Here is a 21,775-nt window from a genome sequence, read left to right on the forward strand (position 1 = left end):
GAGTCTGAGAGGTTAAGAGAGATTAAAGAGGGGATTCCATGCAGAAAGAGCTGTGTGAATATGCAATGCAATCCACTTTTTTTCTCCAGAGCAACTGTTTCTGTACCAGTTTCAACTGGCTGACTAAATGCAAATTATGTTCAGCTAGCGCCTAAGGTCCCAGCTAGGACCTGCCTTATCAATCAAAGAGCCTCAGTTAGGCCTGCAGCTTAAACTAATAACTCCACAATATTGCTGCACAAACACAAGTCCAGTGTGGGGCAGCTGTGAATAAAAGTCTGAGTTGAGTGTACAGTGAAGATTTAATATGTGCATTTACAGACCATTTATTGCAATGTGACAAAGCTGTCAACTGGAGCTACGGGCTCCTAATGTATTACAGATAATACTTAACTGAGAAAAAAGGTTAGAATGATATTGTAGAGCAAGGAGGAATGAAGTGATGTTTTTGTGGTCCTTACAGTAAATAAATGGGTAATAGGCCTTGCACTTCCTGTGCTACTGATTTTGACATGAAGAGTGGCCAGTGAAGCCTTATTTTCTGCTTCAATGCAGGGAACAGATTTGCTCTTGGACTTGCAGAAGGCCATACAGTGATGTCAGTGATTCATAGTAGCAGGACAGCGGTCTCCTGAGAGCAGACATGAAATCTGAATTTGCTAACTGGAAATAATGATATTGTGGTGGAAGGCTCTCATCTCTTGCCAAAGACTCTTAGTGGAAGCTTGTTCCAAACCATGTTTACCACAGTTGTCTCTTTTCCTTTTGCTCACCATGATCCTTTCCTGGCACATAAAGATGAGAAGGATCATGCAATTTGCCACTTTACTTGTCCAAACAACAAAAATTTTGGAAATTCTGACTTTACCCAGAAGAGGCTTTGGAAGAAACAAATTAGCTCTGTTCACCTCAGTAGTGATTAAATGTCAGTAGAAGTTTTATTTATGTGAAATGAAACTTACTGACAGTTGGACCCTTATTTAAATCTCTCCAACTTCTGTGGAGTACATGAAAATTGGAGTGGGGCTCCTTGTTCCTGCAGAGGGAGGTTGTGGAGACATTGTTTGTGATAGACCCATGGAGACAGAGCACAGTTAGGGACTTGAAGGGCTGTATAGCATAGGCTTCTTGTCTATGCAGCTTTAACAAGATGTTTTACATTTTTATGAGATTTACTTAAGCAAAATCAAATTCAGTGTGCAAAACCTTCAAATGTTTTGAAATGGGAACTGCTAACAATGTCCCATTTAGTTTGTTTTGATCACTGTTGAAACCTAGCAAGAGGTTGCTGCCTCTGAAGTGATTCAGAGTGATTCAGAACAGATAAATACACTAGATACTTGATAAATATTCCAAATGTTAAAAAGAACCTCCTTTTGTTTCTCTGATGCTTAATAAGGCTTGACATGCAAATGCCTGCAAGCCTTACTTGGACATCTTTATGACAGTCCGGTTCTTATAAAAAAATTCCTTCCTACTTCTTACCTCCTTTAGCAGTCACATGAACTTTGATAGACTTATTTTTGTTGTGGTTTGTGTTTGGGGATTTTGGGGCAGCAGTATATTTTGTGTTTGATTTGTTGGATTTTCTAGTTTCTTTTTCCCATGAAAAACGAGAGAAAAAAAAAGCTGAGTATTTTATTTACTGAAGTGAAAAAGTGAAATCTAGGAAGTTGCTAGTCAAAATGGAAAAAAGTAGGTTAAATTTCTTGAAATGTTTTTTCAGTAGTTTAAAAACATTGCTTCACTTTGATCTTTTAAAATGCCTGCACTTTGTACACAGAAATTAAATTTTCAAAACAAAATTTCACATTGAGAAGAAAAACAAAATTAGAAAAGCTTAGTCACACTTGTAACTACATATTTTGGTGTTTTCCCCCTCCAAGACCTGTTCTGTGCCAGCAAAGTTAACTTCATTAGAAAAGCAAGAACAACCTTTAGAACATGATAGCTGTTTTGTCCTCATTATTACAGGAGGATGCCAAGGCTCATCACAGTGTATTCTCCTCCTTCTTTGTACATTAGTGTCTTTTTTTCAACTATGGTCCTGGAAAATCAGACTGAAGCCTGCCTAAGGAGCCCAGCAGAAGGCTGTGGGATCTAGAGGGTGTGATAGTCTGCAGGGTTCAAAATATAATCAGCTCATGTCCTGAAGTATGAAGTTTGTTAGCTGTGCCCCCTGCAATAGTGAATGCTGCCCTCTGACTTGACATTGCATTGCATACAATAATTTCTCTTCAGATTTATGGCACAAGAGAGTTTATCAGCTAAAATTCATCTGGAGCGAGGCACCACTGGCATACTGGGCAGCCAGTATCTATCTTTTCCCTGCTCTGATCTTCCACCACACAGGCTGGAGAATGCTTAAGTGGTGAATCCTACATTTGTGTCAGATTGTGCAACAGTACCATAACAACATTCACATTAATGACACAAAAGCTGTATTGTGCTGTTTGAAAAACTTGTTCAAATTCTAATTCATACTTTTCATGTTATTTTATCAATTTCCTTTTTTTTTTTTTTTTCCAATTATTTTTAAAACTTAGTTAAAAATAACTATGAAACTCTCAAACATCACCTAGACAGGTTGTGGAGTCTTCTTGCCTGGAGAAATTCAAAAGCCATGTAGATTCAATTGTGAGTAAAGTGCTCTGGAAGACCCTGCTTGATCAGGGAGGTAGGTTGGACTAGATAAACTCCAGCAATCCTTCCCAACCTTACCCATTTTGTACATCTGTGAAATATAGCTGCATGCATTTCTTTTTTTAATTTTTATCTTTCAAAGATAGAAAAGGCTTCAAAAGCTCTTTTAGTACAATATGCATATGTGGACTGAGATTATTTAGGAGACTAATGAAAACATTTTAGCTGAGCTGTAAATGTCACCATGATACAGAAATAGATCTGGTCAGTACTTTATGATTGGCAGACTAACATCTAGTCTGTACCACCTTTCTTTGTGGCAACATTGCAGAATAAAAGATTAAGAGAAAGATTAGGTTTGGATTTCTCAAGGGATACACATGAATACTCTTTAGCAGCATGGAAAATAATTGTATTTGCTCTTACTGCAATGGAAGTTAAACATAAATGGACTGTGTTGCCCTCAGAAAAGACAGACATTGTATATCACTTCAGCACTTGTTCTGATCTACTGGCTTGGACAGCTTGCTCATGATCTGCTTTTTTCCAATGCTCAGATTTCTGAAAACAACACAAAGGAAGAGGAGGAGTATTATTTTTAAATCGATCACCTTCCTTGTGTTTTTACATCATTTCAGGTGTTGATCACAATGTAATGTTAAAGTATATATACATGGAGGTATAGGACAAATATAGCTCTTTTTAAAACTCATCTAGACACAACAGGTGGGTCCTGTCACTGCCCCCACAATATGTAAAATGGGTTGTGTGTGCTTCTGAAGCAAATAAAAAATATGTCAGAACAAAAGAATCCTGACAGAGAAGTCAGTTCCAGTTGGAAGTCTGAGTTTGTTCTTATAAAATCAAAAGTAAAGCAAAGAGCTGTGGAGGTGTAAACTGGATCATATACAGGATGTGGGCTGTAATGGGGCAGCATTGGCAAACTGTTCTCTCATCCTCTGCCCTCTTATGAGCTGTCATTATGAGACATGAATTATATCATGTGTAACTGTATTACTTGGGAAAGGAAATCTCTTCACACTTCTGTTTCACCAACACAAGATTCTGGATTAGGTGCTGTGTGTAGGACAGTAAAAACAGGCTTCAGCAGTAGCATGTGTGTCTTATGACAAAGAACAAACTTGACTGTGAGGCCATTCATCATGATCAGTAAACAAGAAATCTGTTGTTATGAAACTGCTTACCAGAATCTAAGAAGCACTGTAAATTTCAAGGCAATCTTTGGCCACATCAGCTTGACTTTTTCTAGGCTTTATGGGGTTAGGCTGCAAGCATGGAAACTCATGCACTGAGTATGCAATGGGAGAACTTTCTTATTGTTCCTGGAACACAGCAGAAAAGCATGCTGAGAACTGGAAGAACAACTTAGCAATAAAAAGGTGAATATGACAAGCAGCTCCCAGGGTATGAGCTTTCAGGCAAGGCAAATGCATTCCTCACCCCATCTGGTCTGCAAGTGGTGGGTAAACCTCTAAATAAGTGGAGTTTGGTTAAGAATTCTACAGCTGGAATATCCCAGCCATCAGAATCATATGCCCGTATTTTATCTCCAAAATGCCTATCCTCACAAAACCTGAGAAGCAGAGCTCTCTGTAGAATATTGTATTAGATTGATTCCTGAAACTAGAAGTACAGCAATTAAATAAATAAATAAATAAATAAATAAACAGCATCTGCTGCAGTCTTCAGGTTGTTTTGAACATTTCCTGTAGCATGCTGAACAAGGTCATGATGATCTTTGCTCCTGAGGCTCAGTTAGACTCCATTCCAGCATGGAAGGCTGGCTTGGCACAGGTATGGCATTTAGTCTTGAACCTGGAGTTACATCTCAGAATGCATCACTGGCAGAAATTATTGGCTGCAGAAGGCAGAAAGGCTAAGCAAAAAGATCCTGGTATAAGCAAGTGAAAATTCAGTATTACTGACTAGAATTACATTTATGAATTAACAGGCTGGAAACGCCTGACATTTCTGTGGTATGTCTAAGTGGAAAGTTTGCTGCAGATAACCCAAGCTGCCACTGATTTGGCCAGAAGATTCCAGACTGGTGTTTTCCTTGTATAGTATAAGCTGCTCCTGAGCTTTTCCTCCAAAGTATTGGCTATGCTTTTCATCAGTATAGGTTGGCATGACTTCTTTTTCCATCTGCTTGGAGGAGGGGGGCAGGATGGAGTAAATATTTTAGTTTCTAAAAATAAGCATCCCAGTTCCACTGCCAAAAAATTGGAGTCTTTCACTCGACAATAGTATTTAGAGTTTCCATTTGCTTTGGCTTCCTCTTCTAGATGCCAGTGTTGTGGAAGGATATTACCTATATGAACAGTACAGGTTTATGTGAGTGAAAGCTTATGCCAATCCAGCCAGCCAGCAGAGTGTGGCACCCCAAGGAGAACAAGGTGCAGGAGTTTAAAGAACAGAGTAGGATAGGAGGGGATTCTCTTCTTAAGGCATCGAAAATTCAAGGTGAAAAATTCAAAGAGAAGCAGTTTCTCAGTGCAGCCCCTGTACATCATCGCAAATGCCTGCTCATTGTTTGTGGTGGATTTTTTCAAAGGCTGCCGCTCTGGCAAGTGCATGGGTTGGGATGATTGGTGGCATAATGACAATTGCAGTTGTGAGCACTATCATCTGCCACCAGCTGAACAGTAATTAATAAGGTCTGCCCTGAACAATTCCACTGGCTTGTTGTATGCTGACATGTGCAACAAATTCTAAAGGGAAGAGACACTCCGTCTGGGGTCCCACCCATCCATTCCCCCTCTTCTCCTTCATCTTCTCACCCTACTTAGAAGCAATTTCTTTTTTTTTCTTTTTCTTTCCACCCTCCCCCCACCCAGTAAAGGTTACATTGTATAAAAAAGACTGCAAAATATTTTTCTCTTTGTTCTATGTTTCCAACAATGTAATGGACTTCATTGGTGTGGTATAGAGCTCCATTAGGATCCCAGAAAATTGGATTTGTTTATATTGATACTTTGCAGCAATAAGAGTTCTGTGTGTTGCCGAAAAATACTGGTTGCTTCACTTCGTAAGTGCAGCTCTCTTTGCTCAGTAATCACCTTCTTGTATTTTATTACCTAGTTTTCAAGTCTCATTTTACTGCAGTTCAAGAGATTATGTACCAGAGATAAAAGAAAATATTTATTTACTTTAATCTGAGGGATTCCTTGTGCTGCTTCTGGGTCAAATTCAGGGAGACATATTTTTTGTTTAAGTAGAGATCCATTAAATTATCACATTTTCAAGATAACTTCAAGGTGTGTTAACTTGTGATTAGTGCCAGATCTATATGCAGTATAATTAATGCTTATCATACAAAGGGCTAAATCAGGTGAAGAACCCTGGAGCTTGGTGTAGTTACCATTTTCAGAGAGCCTAAACTGAGGTTCCCTACAAATAAACATGATGTTCAAATTCTGAATTCTGCTATAGTATGTATATCTAAATTAATTTGATAACTTATTATCGTCTAATGTCCCAAGTAGACAAATAATTTTATATCTCTACAGATGTGAAACTCAGAACAGTGTTGTGTGTATTTCTCTCACAGCCTTCTGTGCTGCTTTTCTATACCCAAAGCCAGCAACATTTGAGCCAGCTTCAGGAAGCAATAAAGCCATGGAAAAGTGGCACTTAATTAAAATGAAGTTAAAAGTGAGCGTCAATGGAATTAAATTTACAACTGTTCTTAATCATGTTGCAGTCATTGTTTTGCATTGATTTTATCAGATGTACCAGGTGTAATTTTATCAGATGAGTCCCATGAAATCACAGATAATGGGTAATTCCATGACTGGTTTGTAGAATTTGGAAACAAGTTCTATTGACCCACTTCTGGGTCAATACTGAATGAGAAGGAAAAGACTATCCCCTTCTCCCCTCAGATAACTTAGGCAGGAATTAACTGTCCTGAATTTGGCTACTTTAAGCAAAAGTGAGAAAGTACAGAGTATCAGTGAGGAAGTGCAGACTGTTTTATATGCATGTACACATACACGTATATGTGTGTGCATTTTCTTTTTTAGCAGTAGTGACTCATGACAACTGGAAACTTGGCACCTTCCCTTATTCCAGGTCTGGCATTGTGCCCACTCTTTGCATAGAATGACTGAAAAGCTTTTCAATTTCTCCAGTCCAATTCAAAATGCAGCAGTTGCACAAGTTGCCACATGTGTGCTCTCAGGACGTCTCAGTGCAAATGGAAATAGACCTTGCCACGAAATATAGACACTCATCCTTGGTGATGCTGAGCTCCCCTACTTGGAGAATGGTTAGCTGTCTTGAAGTTAATTTACAAAATGATCAAAGCTTTGAAATGGGCCTGACTGGCTTATCCTGTTTATTCCCTCATGCCATTTGAAATTAATTGGAGGAAGATCAAAGGATGAAGATTGTTGACTACTACAGGTAATAAAAAGGCCTCTTGCTCTGAGATTTGTAAATCCCCTTTTCAATAGAATAAAAGAGAACTTTTTACAAGTATTTTGGATTCTCATGGTCTATGGATGCAGCGTAGCAAAAACTCCACCAAAACCTGACATTAAATAATATACTTAAGAGCAGCCACTAACTGTATAAAGTATATAAAGGGGAAGACCCTTGGAAGTTCATTATTTCTCATGATATGTAGCATAGTACAAGTGGTTGGACTGGCTTTTTGTTTCTTTTTCTGATCTGGACAATGCTGGACAGTTGAGGCCCCTGAAGTACTGATGGAGTACAAGCAGGGATTATACTGGAGATTTGCAGGAGATTGCAAATTTCTGGTTTGAACTAAAGTTTGAGACTTAGAATAATTCACCTCTGAAGATTGTGTTGCCATGAGAATAGGAAATGGAGAAATTGAAACCTCCATCAAAAAAAAAATAAAAAATGGTTGCAATGTCAATTAGACCTCCAGCTGGAAATCCTTCTTTTAGCAACAGGAAGGGTTATGCTAAGTGAATCCACCTCATCCCATATGAATTAAATGTTGCTGGGTTTTTTGCTACATCTCTTTTTGTTTTGGTCAATCTTAGAATCAAAGAAAGTGGAAGATAATTTTATTATAAACTTAATAAGTATTTGCAGCAGGGGTTTTAGTATTGGATATATCTCCAGGGCAAACATAAATAAAATAGTATTTTACAGATTAATTTTAGAAGGCAAGGACTGCACCATACCCATTACAATGAAGTCTCAATGCTGGTGAGGACAATTTTCACAGTGAAATCAAGTAATTTTTTGTGATACCAGGCAGAATAATACATACAACAGAGATTCCAGAAATCTTGTCATATGAAGAAAATGTAAGTGGCTTATTCTATATGCCATGAGATAGGAATATTCCATCTGCCTGCACCCAAATGGATACAGACTCATCTTCCAGGTTCTGTTCTACTTGAAACACTGACTGCTCAAATGGCTTCTGTGGCTCATCTTAGTAGCTTGGAAAAGCTTGCTTCAAGGGTCCCCTTTTTGTTAACACTGATTCTTTCCATGGATATCTCTGTGGTCCCTAGTTCCAACCAGAGTCTGAGACAGAAGTTGTGTATTAATGTTCCACAGCACAGGCTGGTGTTTTCTAGCCCAGCCAGATGCTGTAAGTCTTGGAAATCTTGCTAAAGAGCCTTCACAAATCTGCCAGCTCAGTTGTTGCTTGGTTGTCTACAACTGTGGAGGACTGGCTTCGAAGGTGTGGATGCCCCCTAGTAGGCTTCTGTTCACACATTCAGATTTAGATGGCTTAGTTAAGATTTAGAGAGAAAGATTAAACTTTTTTAAATACTTCCCCAAATTTTAGTGTACCCTCTCCACTTAAGATTAGTACTGGCAGGTTGCAGTGTGTCATAAGAGTGGAATGGCACAAAGCTGTAAAGGCCAAGATTGACAATGGATTGTCAATTGAAGGGGAAACACTGGCTGTGCTTCATCTCTTTTACCCTACAGCTGTATTTAACTTTGCCAACCATTTTTTTCTGGGTAGCTTTTTCTTGTGCCAGATCCTTTATGCTGGTCAGTGCACTGAGAAAACAGAACTCATCTTTTCCATGCCTGGCCTTTTACTCTTATAAGGAGAGGGCTAATGATTGCTGCATTGAGAGTTAAAGAAACTTGAAGTACTTCATTTTCCCCCACTGTTCCAAATGATTGCATAGATAGTACACTGGATTGTGATACTAGCTTGTTACAGAAAATAGTGCCCTTACCTCATTATTCCAATGTTTTTTACATCTTGTATCCAGCAGTATGCCTACTGTTAGGCTGCTGCTGCCTGTGAGGTTTGGAGTCTTAAGTGCTGATTTGTTGTGTAACGCCAAGGATAAGTGAGTATGCACTAACAACTATAGATATATGCAGCACTAAATTCTGTGACATATCAGGTGTACACCTTAGAGGAAAGATTAAATGAAGAAAGCAAACATTTTTCCATAACCCAAGTCTAGATGGTAACAGGGAAAAATTGTTTGTGCCAACCCTTCTTCTCTGCCTGCTTTCATTTTACTGCCACAATTTTAGTACCAAACATAACCCAAACCTTTGGAGTGTTTAAACTATTGGAATAAGATGTTCTTTCATGTTTGGTTTCCATCTGGGTCTGGAGGCAGAAATGCCAGAATACCACAAGACAAGCCTCTTGCATGCTATTTGTGATCATGGACAGGAATCAGGCCTGCCCCCCAGAAGGGCCTAGATGTGTTACAGCATTAGCAGGCACCTCCCAGAGCTCTGGGAAGTAAAGCAGTGTCAGACCAGCTCCCTAGACTGTATTTTCTTGGTTACTGGGTACATGCAGACTTTCCTGTGTAAATCTAGGGCAGCACTTGAGGACTTTGCAAACAGCGCTGTGCCGGTTTGTGGCAACTTCTGTAAGCAGTTAATGAAAAGTATTGCCCAAAATGCCCAACAAAGGTATGTAGATCTCACCTGTTCTCAATTGTTGTTCAGTTTATATCTCCTTCTACGCTGTTGTTAAAGCCAATAATATTAATATATGCAAGAGGATTCTTCCATGAAAATAAAACCAGCATTTCTGAAAACATGTGCAAATAAGTGGAAGTTTCATGGAGAATGAAGATAATAAGTAAGAACGTGTTTTGATGTTGGTTATGTTTGTTAGTTTAAGAGCATTCTTTGGGCTTCTGTGTGCAGCAGCAAAATCCCTCAATCTTCCCTTACCCTGACAAAGTGCCCTCATTAAGGGATTAAAGATGTTATTGCAATACTATTCACAATGTATACACTTTGCAGCCCCTCACATCTGTTTTCTGCACTATTTATCCAATCATTGAGACCCTTATTCAAATTTGCCTTGGAGATAACAGGACAGGATACCAAAGGATTCCTGGGCTGAGAGGAAATGGCAGAGGGTTGGTGTAATGAACTAATTAAAGACTTCATGCTCAGACTAGAGAAATCCAGAATGCTGTGATGTGGAGAGAATCACAGGATACACAGAGTTACCCCATTTTTAATGACACAGGCATGATCAAAGCCACCTGAACATTACATTCCAAGAAACATGCCTCTGCCTGATCAACCTGCTTCTGATAAGTGGCTGATGTTCTCAGCCACACATTAAGAGAGATGGCAGGTTTTATTTGGATGTGAGGAATGATGAGGAACCCAGGCTGCTTATGAGAGCAGAGAGCTTGCTCTCGGCGAGGTACTGGCAGGCCACATGTGAGCCCATCTGACTTTGCTCTCTTCTTTCTGGCCTCTCAGTTGTTTGATTGTCTTGGCTCAAAGAGCTATGATGGCAAGGTAAAATACAGTATGAAGGTGAACTCTGTGTTCTTTTCATTGTGTACTTTTAGATAAAATGCTTTCCCATGTCACTTCTAATAAATGGAGCTGAAGAATACTCATATGCATGATTCATTATAGAAGTGAGCTCAACTGCCTAGATCCCTGGGTATTGTTTAGATTTCATTTCAAAAATTCCAAGAGATAGAAAATTATACAAAATGTCTTCTCAGAACAATAAACATACTCTATAAAAAAACAGTTTTAATAATTTCATGTATCTGTTCACCTAGAGATGTGTATGTGCTGTATAAGATGGCTGAACTTAATACAAACTTTCAAGTCAAAACCTCATTAATTTAAAAGTTGGAATTATGAAATAAGGTTTTCTGGGTACTTTTCAGGTGTTACTTTGTTGAAGTCAGTAGATAACAATGAAACTTCTACTGCAAATACTGCAAGCAGTTCTATGTGACAGCTAAATGTCGCTTGTGAAGCATGAGTAAAGTGAAACAGGAAAGACGTACAAGGTGAGAGGTAAAGAATAAAGATATATGTAGTAAAAGGAGTTACAAAGTGTTGGCTCTTTCTGTGGCCTATGTGAAAAGAAATTTGATAATAAAATATAAAAGCTTCTGAGCTGCTAGGCTTAATGAATTAGAGCCATTCTCTAAGGGATGGCTGTAGCAAACTCAGACTCTTTGTGGCCTGACAGTTGGATACTTAAAACAAGTGTGAGGGCATTTCAGCTGTCTAAACATTACCCAGTGTTTTGTACAGATCTTTATGGAAGAGATTTTTATAGAGACATTTGAAGAATTTTAGGGTCACATGCTCTGCCTCTTTGTCTGGCTAATGTCACTAGTAAATCAGTTCTAAACAAATGACTGTTAAAGTGTGTATTTAAAGAAATGAGAAGACTTGCCAAAAACAAGAGATTCAAAGTTTGGAAAAAAGTTGGAGCTTCAATCTGCAAGAGCAGATTTACCAGCCTCCAGGCTACTGAAACTTCTCTCTGGCCATCCCTCAGCTGTGCTGTCTAAGTTGTTTTGGCAACCAAGTGCTTTTTCCTATTACAGACCAAAAGACAAAAGGGTGTATGATGGGTCCCCTTGGCTTTCACATCCTGTAGCAGAATATGGCCTGATCTGAGCCTGGGTGTGCTTTCTGCATGACCAGAGCTCTTGCACACTCTGCAGTGCTGCTGGCTCTGCTCCTCTGGGGAATATTGGCCTCTGCTCACTCCATGAAGTCATGGCTGCAGTTGCCTGACAGTCCTTGCCTCCAAAATATAATAAGGCCATGGAGCCTTTGTGCTTGGGAAGTTCCTGTCTCTGCTTTAGAGCACTCAGAGCACAAATCCATTTTCTGTCACGGTATCAAAAGCTCTGTTTGGTTGTGAATTTAGGGAGTAATATGACCCCAGAGTTCTCTGACTTGGAGATATACTAGAAGCAGCTGGAATTGGCTGTACCCTGAAGCTTCAGTGGAAAATGCCTTTTGAGTTTGTTCTGAAATTCTGCTTTCTTTCAAATTCTTCCCACTGTATCTCCTCCATTTGTAGAGGACTGACTCAAATGTCCCTATTTGAATTCTACTGAACTAACAGAAGTTTGATAGCACAAATGGGAGCAGATCTTCAGACACATTCCTGTTTTCTGACCTGGGCACTATGAAGTATTTGTCTGACATTTTTCTCACAGAAAGTGAACCCCGGCATAGTGACCTGATAAGAATTACCTAAAGGCCATGGAATGGAATAAGCTTAGTTTAGCTGTAATTGGCTATTGCAGCAAACTATAAGCTCTAAATTTCTGGGGGGTGGACAAAAGAGACTCAGGGCTGAACCCAGAGATGAGCTACCAAACACTCTCACTGCAGTAGGAATTGTAGCTATTTAACTACCTCTAAGTCTCCTGCATATTTCCTGTCAACTGTGCACAGAACCTCTGGAGAAGGTTTACTTCCACTTGTGGAAGAACACTGATTCTAGTTTGATTTTGATTGTCACAAAAGAACAGTGTATTAGGATTTGTACAGTTTTCAGTGTGCCAAATGGTATGGCTAGTGTCAAAAATCATTAATTCTGTGCTTGTTTTTGTTATTTTTTCTTGGCTTCTCAGTTGATCGTGAAAGTTTTGACTTTCCATTTTTTTCCCTTTCCTCACATCTGAAGTTGGACCTCCTTTGTAAAATACTTTAAACTCTATGGATGAGAAATACAAGACACTGGTTCAAATGTGTAGCATTTTAGTCAGATCAAAGATGTTGACGTGTGTATAGTTCTCTGTATCTGGATGGACCAAAGAACATTAGGTCCTGATGAAAGATGTGGTTAGTTGGGTTTTCATGACCCACCTAAGGCTTTGTCCATCACTCCCTGACGAACCTAAGACATCACTGAAGGGCAGGAGGCCACTTCGTTATGTGCTTTTACCACTTAGTGATCTGAGGAGAGACAGTGGCCAGCATGAATGGCCATGATGAGCAGCACACTCTGCTGCCTGTCACAGTCACAGGTTAATCAGGGTGCAGTAATTTGTGAGAACATTAATAAATACAAATCACTCTCTAGAGGGCTGCAGTATATTATTTTACCTCTCAACAATAACAGACCTTATTATCTTTCAGGGAGAACCTCCTGTCAGGGCAATCAAGGATGGACACTTTTAATGAAGACAAATGATCTCCTTCAAAGGAGCGGTGAGCCTTGATTTGGTTTAATGGCTCACTAGTACGAAGCATGGATTTAATCAGAGCTCCAGCTTCTGTCATGCATGGGCCTTGAAGTCAGGTAATTGGAGGCAGGTGCTAAGTACAATTTAAATGAAATGTCTAGTTAATAAGGACAGTTTAAAACATGCAGTATTTACCCCTCCCCCAAGCCCTAGTTCTCTCAGGAACATGAAGGCAGCCAGCTGTGCTTGGGAACCAAATGACTTAATTTCTCAGCATTGTCTTTCATGCTCAAAATACTGTGCTGCTACTTTAGGCTTGCCAGATGCCCAAGTTGGAGTGACCTTCTTTCAGACAACATGGGCAACTGAGGGACTGTTAGAGCTCATTGTGCTTTGTTTTGTATCAGAAGAGGTGACTGAACCAAAATCTGGACAGAGATGAGGTCCATAAGACTCTGGCTCTGAAATATCTGAGAGTCCAGTGAGGGAATAAGGACCAGAGTAGTTTCCCTAAATGGGTATTGCCCCAAGCTGTGGATCTGAATGTTGCTTTCCAGGCTGTACTGTGCATTTTAGATGGTCACAACTGCTTTGTTGATATTGGAGTTTGTACAACATCCAGTGCCTCTCATATTGGAAACCAAGGAACCTTCTGGAGAACATCAAGGCTCCTTTCCTGCATGCTACATTTCCTTTTGGGAACACAGTCACAATTTGCATTGATATTTATCTTTTTCCTTTTTAGTGGTGATAGGGCATGAAGGAAAGCATACCCTCTGAATTTTTAGGTGCCAGCAAGAAACTTCCTACTACTTGTGGCCTATGTGCCATTTCATTTGGAACCATGTAGGAATTGTCAGCATCATTAAGTGCGGTGCTGTAAAGAGAAGTGTTTTGCCTTATTTTTGTCTTTTTGTGTCTTGAAAACTTGGTCATGGAGTCATCTACTTATGAAGTAAAAAATTACTGTGGCTGAGGAAGAAAATCTGAACATATAACTTTGAACAATTGGAACACTACAGAATAAAAAAAAAAATGCTTATTTTTTTTATGACTCCAATTTTCCAAGAATGGCCTCTCTTATTTTCAAGCATTTGATGTCAGCAACACTGAACCTTATAGGGGGTAAAGGGAATTATAGAAAGTTCAGTGAATATCACTAATATGTTCTTCATGCTCTAGGTTTGCAGACATGGATCAACAAAAATCTGGGCTTTAAATCCTAATTATCAGTTACTTAAAAGTAGGGTTAAGAAGGCTAAAGCATAAGAATACAGGTACTACAGGATCTTCTTTGTCCCTTTTAGGTGTTTCTGCTATCCCTTGAAACGAACAGTTAAGAGTAATGAATTCATAACAAACCCAAGATTTTAATTCTGAGGGAGAAAGTAATTAGCCACTGGGTGTGGAAGTATTTTCCATTAGCAATTTTTTAAACCCAGACTGGAATGCAACTAAGCCTGAAGGGACTTCATGACTGGGAGAAACCACAAATCTTGACTGTGAGGAAATTTCTATGATCAACTGCTGTGAGACTCCTTTCTTTGTCAAGGGAGTACATACAGGCAAACAAGGACCATGGGTGCAACTAAGGAGTCAGATATTTCTGTGTGCTGTCTTGGGATGGCATGTGCTGTTCTGCTTTGCAGGAGGGCAAGGCAACAGGTAGGGCTGCCTCTCTGCAGCAGGACTAAAGTAACTACACCTGAACCATGGTAGGTAGGTGCACTTATTTCTGAAAGCATGATAAGACAGTGATATTGGAAATTGATTTCTCTCTACTAATACTTCATTACAACAGGACCGTTCAAGATAAGTTGGCCTCTAAGGAATCTTTTTTTTTTAATAAAGAAATCTCTGGCTCAAATTGCTTATTGAAGTGCTTGGAAACAGGAATTGTTCCTGGGGGCCTCTACAGTTTTGTCTAGATTTCAGGAAAGCAAAGAAGCTTTGGCTTTTCAGATACATTTTGAAATTAATTGTTGCTTTTTTTTTTTCCCGTACATTCTTCTTTTCCCTTCATCTGATATTTTTAATTGGGAAAATAATTTTGAGAAATAATTAAGAGATGAGAAATAGAACAATATTGTGAAGGCAAATGGATCAAGAAAAGAGTCAGAAGTAAAATTCGGGCTTTTTAGTTTGGAAGTTAGTGTGCAGCTGATCAGAATCCTGCTACCCTTCTGCTTCATGGCTTGAATTCCTTACAATAGCATCAAAGGTAGAAAATTTCCCATCAGTTACAAAACAAATAAAAATCAACATATTCACATGGCCTTTCATGTTCAGCATTGTGGTCATGGATCTGACTGCAGCTCAGGCAGCTGCAAGAGAGTTGCCAGCTATTAGAATTACTGTGTAGTTGCATTGGGTACTAGAAGCAGTGGACATTCAATAGCATGGGCTGCACCACAAACTGAACAAGGCTGGCTGTTGTGTGAGCAAAGGCATTGTGTCACTTGTGACCGTGTCTGCCTGCAGTGAAGGAGAAAAGCAATGTTCTGTAAATGGCAGAGGTTTGTGCTTCTAATCCCAGAGTCACACGTGTGTAAGTAGAGTTTGTCATGACAATGGATGCTAATGGGAGGGAGAAAAGAAGGGTAATTTGATTCTGTACTAGATGACAGTGTGTTACAATGTCTACACCGCCTTTTAAATGTTGGCTGTTTCTATGTACTTTTCAAAACGAGATGTCTATGGCAGGAAGAGTAATTACTATTATGCCCAAAAAGAAAGCATTGTAAATACAATGATATTGTTTTTAGTCATTGTCCCAGCTGAGGAAGAAGTTCCCCGAAGAGGTGTTTGTGATAACTATATAGGTCACTTTAGTTGATGTAGGGAAAAAAAAAAGTGGAGAGAAAGCCCAAGCTGGAATTGTATTTCCCCCTCCTTCTCAGAAATAAGAATTAGGATCATGTAATCATGAAGTGGTGAATAATTGGTGTGTCTTCCATCTGCAGTCATGAACTTCTCAAAAGATTTACACAGCTGTTAGAGACAGCTCACACCTTAAAATGAGGATATTCCAGTTTAGATTGGAAGTTATTTTGATAGGCCGGGAGGAAAATATAACACTGATAGCTGCAGTGGACAGGACACAAGACTAACTAGGGTTACCTGCTGAGTCACAGGAATAGCACGAGGCTATCTCCTGAGCTGAATCACCCTGTGACCTTTGTCAGTTTATCAGAGCTCCAACAAGTGTGCCCAAACTGTTTGTTCTTCTGCACGCCCTTGACTGCTGTGTGCTCTGTAGGAAGCAATGTGCAATCTATTCCCAGCTACAAAGGACAAACAGGCTCTGCTGTTCTTACAGACAATGATTGTTTCAGTACAATGTCATTTTTGAGGGCTGGTGCAAAAAACCAGCTGCCAAGTTTCCCCATTTGCAATGTTTCAGAAATAAGGCACTAGGGCAGAGGGTCGTTGATACTGATCAGGATTCACTTTCCCAGCTCTGGGAGCTGTTTACCTTAAGGCTAAATCATTTTGTCTCAATGTGTACTTCAATGTCTGTAAAAAGCCCATAAATAATGCTCTCAGAAGTGAAATGATTTGAAGCCCTCCATGAAAAGTTCTATCCAAGCCCAAGCTGCCATAGTCAAACCAGCCCCAACAATATCTCATGGAATGTGTTCCTTTCATGTTTGTTCTGGGGCCGTGGGGAACAATGTCCTTTCAGGACAATAGATGTCTGCAATTCATGGTGAATTTCCTTTCCTTCTCTCATTAAAATCCATTCATTTTCAGCTCAGCCTCTTCATTCTCAAAAATCCATCTTGGATATTTGTCAACTTCTATTCATTTTACTTAGTCTGTGCATCTAATCTCTTTGAGTCTGAACATTTCCTCTGATGGCAGAGCCTTGAGAGTGCTATTCTGCCAATTGTGATGCATTGAGGAGAGCCTCTTGGCAAGCTGGCTTATTCTTGGGAAATAGACATATTAGAGGAGTGAGACCTCAGGCATTTATACTGTGCAGGACACCACAATGCTCAGCACTCAGTAAAACTCAGAAGAGAAACGCTGCCTAGAAAAGCAAAATGCTTACTGGCAAATGTTTTTTTCAAAATGGGTATGGAAAGCTGGCTTCAGTGCCCAGTTTAATTCAGTACTCCCTGTGAAGTCTCAGGCAGGCCATTTCATCTGAGTATGTAGTGTGGAAGGCAGTAACACAGGCTTGCTTCTTGTGCATGTTACTGTATCTGCTTCCTGCTCTGACACATTTCAGGGAGAGGAGAGCAGAACTGTGACGGTGCTATTCCCTAGCAGTAAGTGAGAAAAGATTGACTCCTGTCAGATAAAACTGTTCAACAGCAGTGAAATCATAACAGCTTAGGCCCACTGGTAATTCAGCAGCATTTCATCCACTGACAAGGAAAGAGTCCTCAGCTCCTTACCCTGTTCTCTTGAAAGGGGAAAGACACTGTACGTGACTGGCACTCAAGCAAGAGGCTTCTATTGCCTTAACTCCAGAGATCTTTGAGAGCTTGGTGACATCTGGTGGGAACTGGAAGGATCACAAGCCTTTTTGCAGTCATGACTGCAAAAGAATTTATAAAAACCAATTTTGTAACAGTCCCCCCCACCAAAGCAAGCAATGAAAATTTATTGATTTTATGCTCAGAATCACAAGAGTACAAAATCTAAACATGATGTTGTAATGATGCATTCTGAATTCTGTATAGTTCTGAGATCAAAGGGCTTGAAATGCTGGTGGGACATAACAGCTGAAATACAAGGAATTTGTCATTGCATTTTTGCAAGAATATAAATGTTCATCTTTTTATCAGTCTAGTCAGAATATCAGTATAAAACCCAAATTGTGCAGGTCACAACTGCTCATCATGCAGCTCTAGGGCCTCGTGATATAACCAGTGTCCATCATGTTGAAATTTGCAAAAGGAACATATAGTAACTTAGCCTGGAATGTAAGGTTGTGGATTTGTTCAGCAGCCCACTAGTGAGCAGTTGGATATGTGTGTCCAGAGGTAGGATGAGGTGTGAGTCTTGAAATGGGCACAAAACTTGAGTGAAGGGAAAGGCAGTGAAATTAAAGTTATATTTAGGCTAATTCTGGTAAGAAAAGAGGAAGGGTTTGCATAAAGTTCAAATTAATTATCCTGTTTGATCTGCATGGATATATATGTGAATGGGTTTTCCTTTTTTTCTGGATCTTTTAAATCCCATAAACATAAACCCTATTGCCTTTCCTCTCATTTTTGCAAGTGCACTTTTTGGATTTAGCTGTGTACAGTATGCAGTTTCCTTTACAAGATGGAGCAAGGAATAACTGGCAGGATTTTCTCCCAGTGTGTTTTAGATATTGGAACAGTATGTCCCCTGAAAAACACTGCATTCCCTGCATTTGCCAGAGGTTTGGTGAGATCTTTGAAAAGGCAGAAAAGTCTGAAATGTTGTTAATCAATCTCTTTTTTTTTCTTCCTCCTTTTTTAGATTTCTAATGGGAAAGAATGAATTTAGGAGGGACTCAGTAAAATGATGGTCAAAGTTTTCAGGAGCGATTACGAAAGCTGCATGATAGATCTAGCTGCAACTGAGAGTCTAGAATGTGGATACACATTGAAGGATGCTGAAGAAGGACCTTTCAGACTTTTCTGTCACTGGTAAGTTTAAGCAATTGCAGCCTGTTGCTGCAGTTTATTTGTCTTTTCATCCTTTGGTAAGAAAGAGCTAGGTTAGAGGACAAAGCAGGGTGGATTTTCAGCCTATCAAGTCCAAAGCAGATGCCCTCTTAACTATGTAGGAGAAAATTTTTATTCTAAAGATTCTGACTGTGTGCTTTGAGCTGTGCAAACCTCTCCCTCCCTTCACATGCCAGTTCATCTCTGCAGTGATGTCGTGATGTGTAGTATCACTGCTGATAACCTTTTTAGCACAGCCAGTTGTCCACAAACCTTCATATATGAGGCTGCTTGCCATTGTATGAGCTCTGTCCCTATTGTTTCTGACAGCATGAGGTGACCTGATTCACTCCAGTGGGTCTATCACACATATTCTCACTGGGTGATTTCCCCCTCTGACAGGCCATTGTCAGCACCAGTCCTCCTAGGACTCTGCAAGCCTTTTCCTCTCATGTTGATGCAAGCACAGAGCTCCACACAGATGGGCCCTTGCTGAAAGCTGCTCTGCTGAGTGGGCGTTTGGATGGGCATAGTGAGCACACGGCATGAACCTAAGGGAGACCTTAGGCCTTCAACATGGTAGACTATTTGAAATCTTTGGAGTTTAGAGCTTAGTAAGACCATGATTTTAGCTTCCCTGACCAGTGCTGGAGCTGGATGAAGTTCTGCTGACAATGAGGAGTTCATGGAACCATTATGACACAGTGGTAAGCTGTTAAATCCATGCACAGAATGCTATATACATGACATCTTTTGGATCAGAAAGATTCTCCTGCCCAGGAAGGAATGAAGGTAAAATCCACACTTACAAAGTCTCTTCTAGCTGTAAAAGCACACTTGGTTGAATGTTTTTGATTCTGTTCTGTAGAAAGCAGTGTCACGTACATGCACTCACATGCAAACACACACATTGCTATGTCTTGAGGACTGAACTGATGTCTGATTTTAGTGTAGATTATTCTGTGACTCAGTAGAAGGTGAGAACAAAAAAACCCAACAAAACATTGCTGCAAAAAGTTAAAGAAAGGTGGGAATTCTCCCAGCTAGCCTCATTTCCTGCATAATTTGTTGAAAATCTGTATCCTTTATCAGCCTGCTCCCATGGCATCCGCACTAATGCAGATGCCCTTCCCAATCTCATCAGCTTTCTTACATACCAGTATGCACCATGTGTGCTTGTGACGTGAGATGAATTTGGAGAGAGTATATTCTACCTCTTACAGAAGTTAAGACAGTAGCAATATACAGGCTTGGTGCCCTCCACTGTTACAGAAGTAACTGAGAGTCAAAAGCAGATCACTCACATCGCACTCAGTGTTCAAAGAACAGCCAGACAGGAAGAGAAGTGCTGGCATTTTGGAGGGTAACTGTGAAGGGAATTGAACATATGTAAACCCTCTGGCTGAAAGCTGTGGAGAGGACAAAGCTCCTCCATGGGGATGCAAACATGGGAGTAATGGGCACATTACCCCCATCTCTGCTGTGTAATGATTTTGAAGCAAGTTTGACTGAAGCTATAGAGAGCAGCAGCTTTGATAACTGTACTTCTTTCCTGCCCAAAGCTGTAATCACTTCAGCTGGCTACAGGCCATTGATCAGTGAAATCCTGACCACCTGGAGGTAGCCTAGCTGCTCTTTGAATTCCTCAAAGACTTTACAAAAAACTGGGAATCAAGGTGCATGACCAAAAGTGAAGTGTGTAAACCTTTTGCCCTATTACTGGAACTACTAAGAGGGAAGAACTGTTGGCAAAGGAGAAGGAAAGGGATATTTTATTGATTGGATATTTTTAACATACCTACTAGCTTGTGCTCCTAGTTTGTGTTCTTCTCACAACTCCAAGGAAGTTCATCAGATACTTTGATATAGCTCAAAGCAGTGTTATGTAAATACCAGGACTCCTAGGATAATTGAACCTTTTGGGCCACTGACAAAGTCTGGCAGAAGAGCACAACCCAGCAGTCACCCAGTTCTTTGCAAAGGATTTAAGTGAATGTTGATGAGAGGAGGAATAGGTGGAGTAATCTCTGTATCATTTAAAATCTCAGCAGGAGCTGGCATGGAGTGCTCTGGAAAGAGATGCTCTTGCCTAGAACAATGTTGCTGTGAAGGCGTTGGGTATTTGTATTGAGCTGAGAGGTGTGGTCATCCCAGTGCTGCTGGCATTCCAGGCTTTGTCTGGATTCTATCTTTGGGATGAGTTTTAGGTCTTTTGATCTAAAATTGCTGTCAAGCAATTTTAATGATGCTGAGTCCATGCTAAGTGACTCAAGTTAGGTGATACTAGCAGAATTTCTAGCTGTGGAATACCACTTCGTTCCTACTCAGTTTTAAAATAATACCTTAGCAGAATCCTACTTTTACCCTTAGTGAAATTTCCCCATAATGATTCAGTGCTAATTTTCTAATAATAGAAATAGATATATGCTACATGTGTCCTAACTCACACACAGAGGTGAAGGGGAATGTGCGGTAACTGAAAAGTGCAAGCATGAAGAATACCTCATTTCTTGTATTGTCTTTTACTTGAATACTCACTCAGCACTTCCCAAGCATTACCTGTAACTCATACATCTTCTTTAAGAAAGCAAAGCAATAGACAAAGAAAATGAAGCATGATACTGTTAAGCAACTTGTCTTAAAATGAATTATAAATATGATGAGGAGAGGAGCCCAGGAGTTCTGGAGAAACATGTGTAGTGCTATTCCAAGTTAAATAAACTAACTTTTTATTTCTTATATCAAGTGAAAGTCAAAATTTCCTGTGAGTTATTCTAATATTTCAGCTTAAGGTTAAAAAAAAAAAGGTCAGAAAGCATTGTCTGTGTTCTTGTTGAATACTCAGCTACAAGTTTTGCCTGCTTTCAGTGGATAAAAAAAGGTGGAAGCAGCATAGGTTAATGAAAAACCAAGGTTCAGTTCCTGCTTCTGGAACAATGGCAGCCTCCTGACCAGCATGAGAGTGTCCTCAGGATGGTTCCTTTGATGGCATGGTGTTAAACCTGCAGTAAAATCTGGAGCAGTAAAATAAAGAGCTGGGGGAAGTTTGGGATATTCTTA

General features: G+C 39.8%; 1 long non-coding RNA gene across 1 annotated transcript in view; it reads left to right on the forward strand.

The window, feature by feature from the left end:
• The window catches only part of LOC107206997, a 91,712-nt gene that overhangs the window by 40,392 nt on the left and 29,545 nt on the right, over positions 1-21,775 (forward strand). Inside the window, exon 4 of the long non-coding RNA XR_001522580.1 lies at positions 18,528-18,697. This is a non-coding gene — a long non-coding RNA (uncharacterized LOC107206997). The remainder of the gene's footprint in view (positions 1-18,527; positions 18,698-21,775) is intronic.

This window comes from Parus major, chromosome 6, assembly GCF_001522545.3.
Source record: "Parus major isolate Abel chromosome 6, Parus_major1.1, whole genome shotgun sequence".
In the NCBI taxonomy this organism is placed as follows: Eukaryota; Metazoa; Chordata; class Aves; order Passeriformes; family Paridae; genus Parus; species Parus major.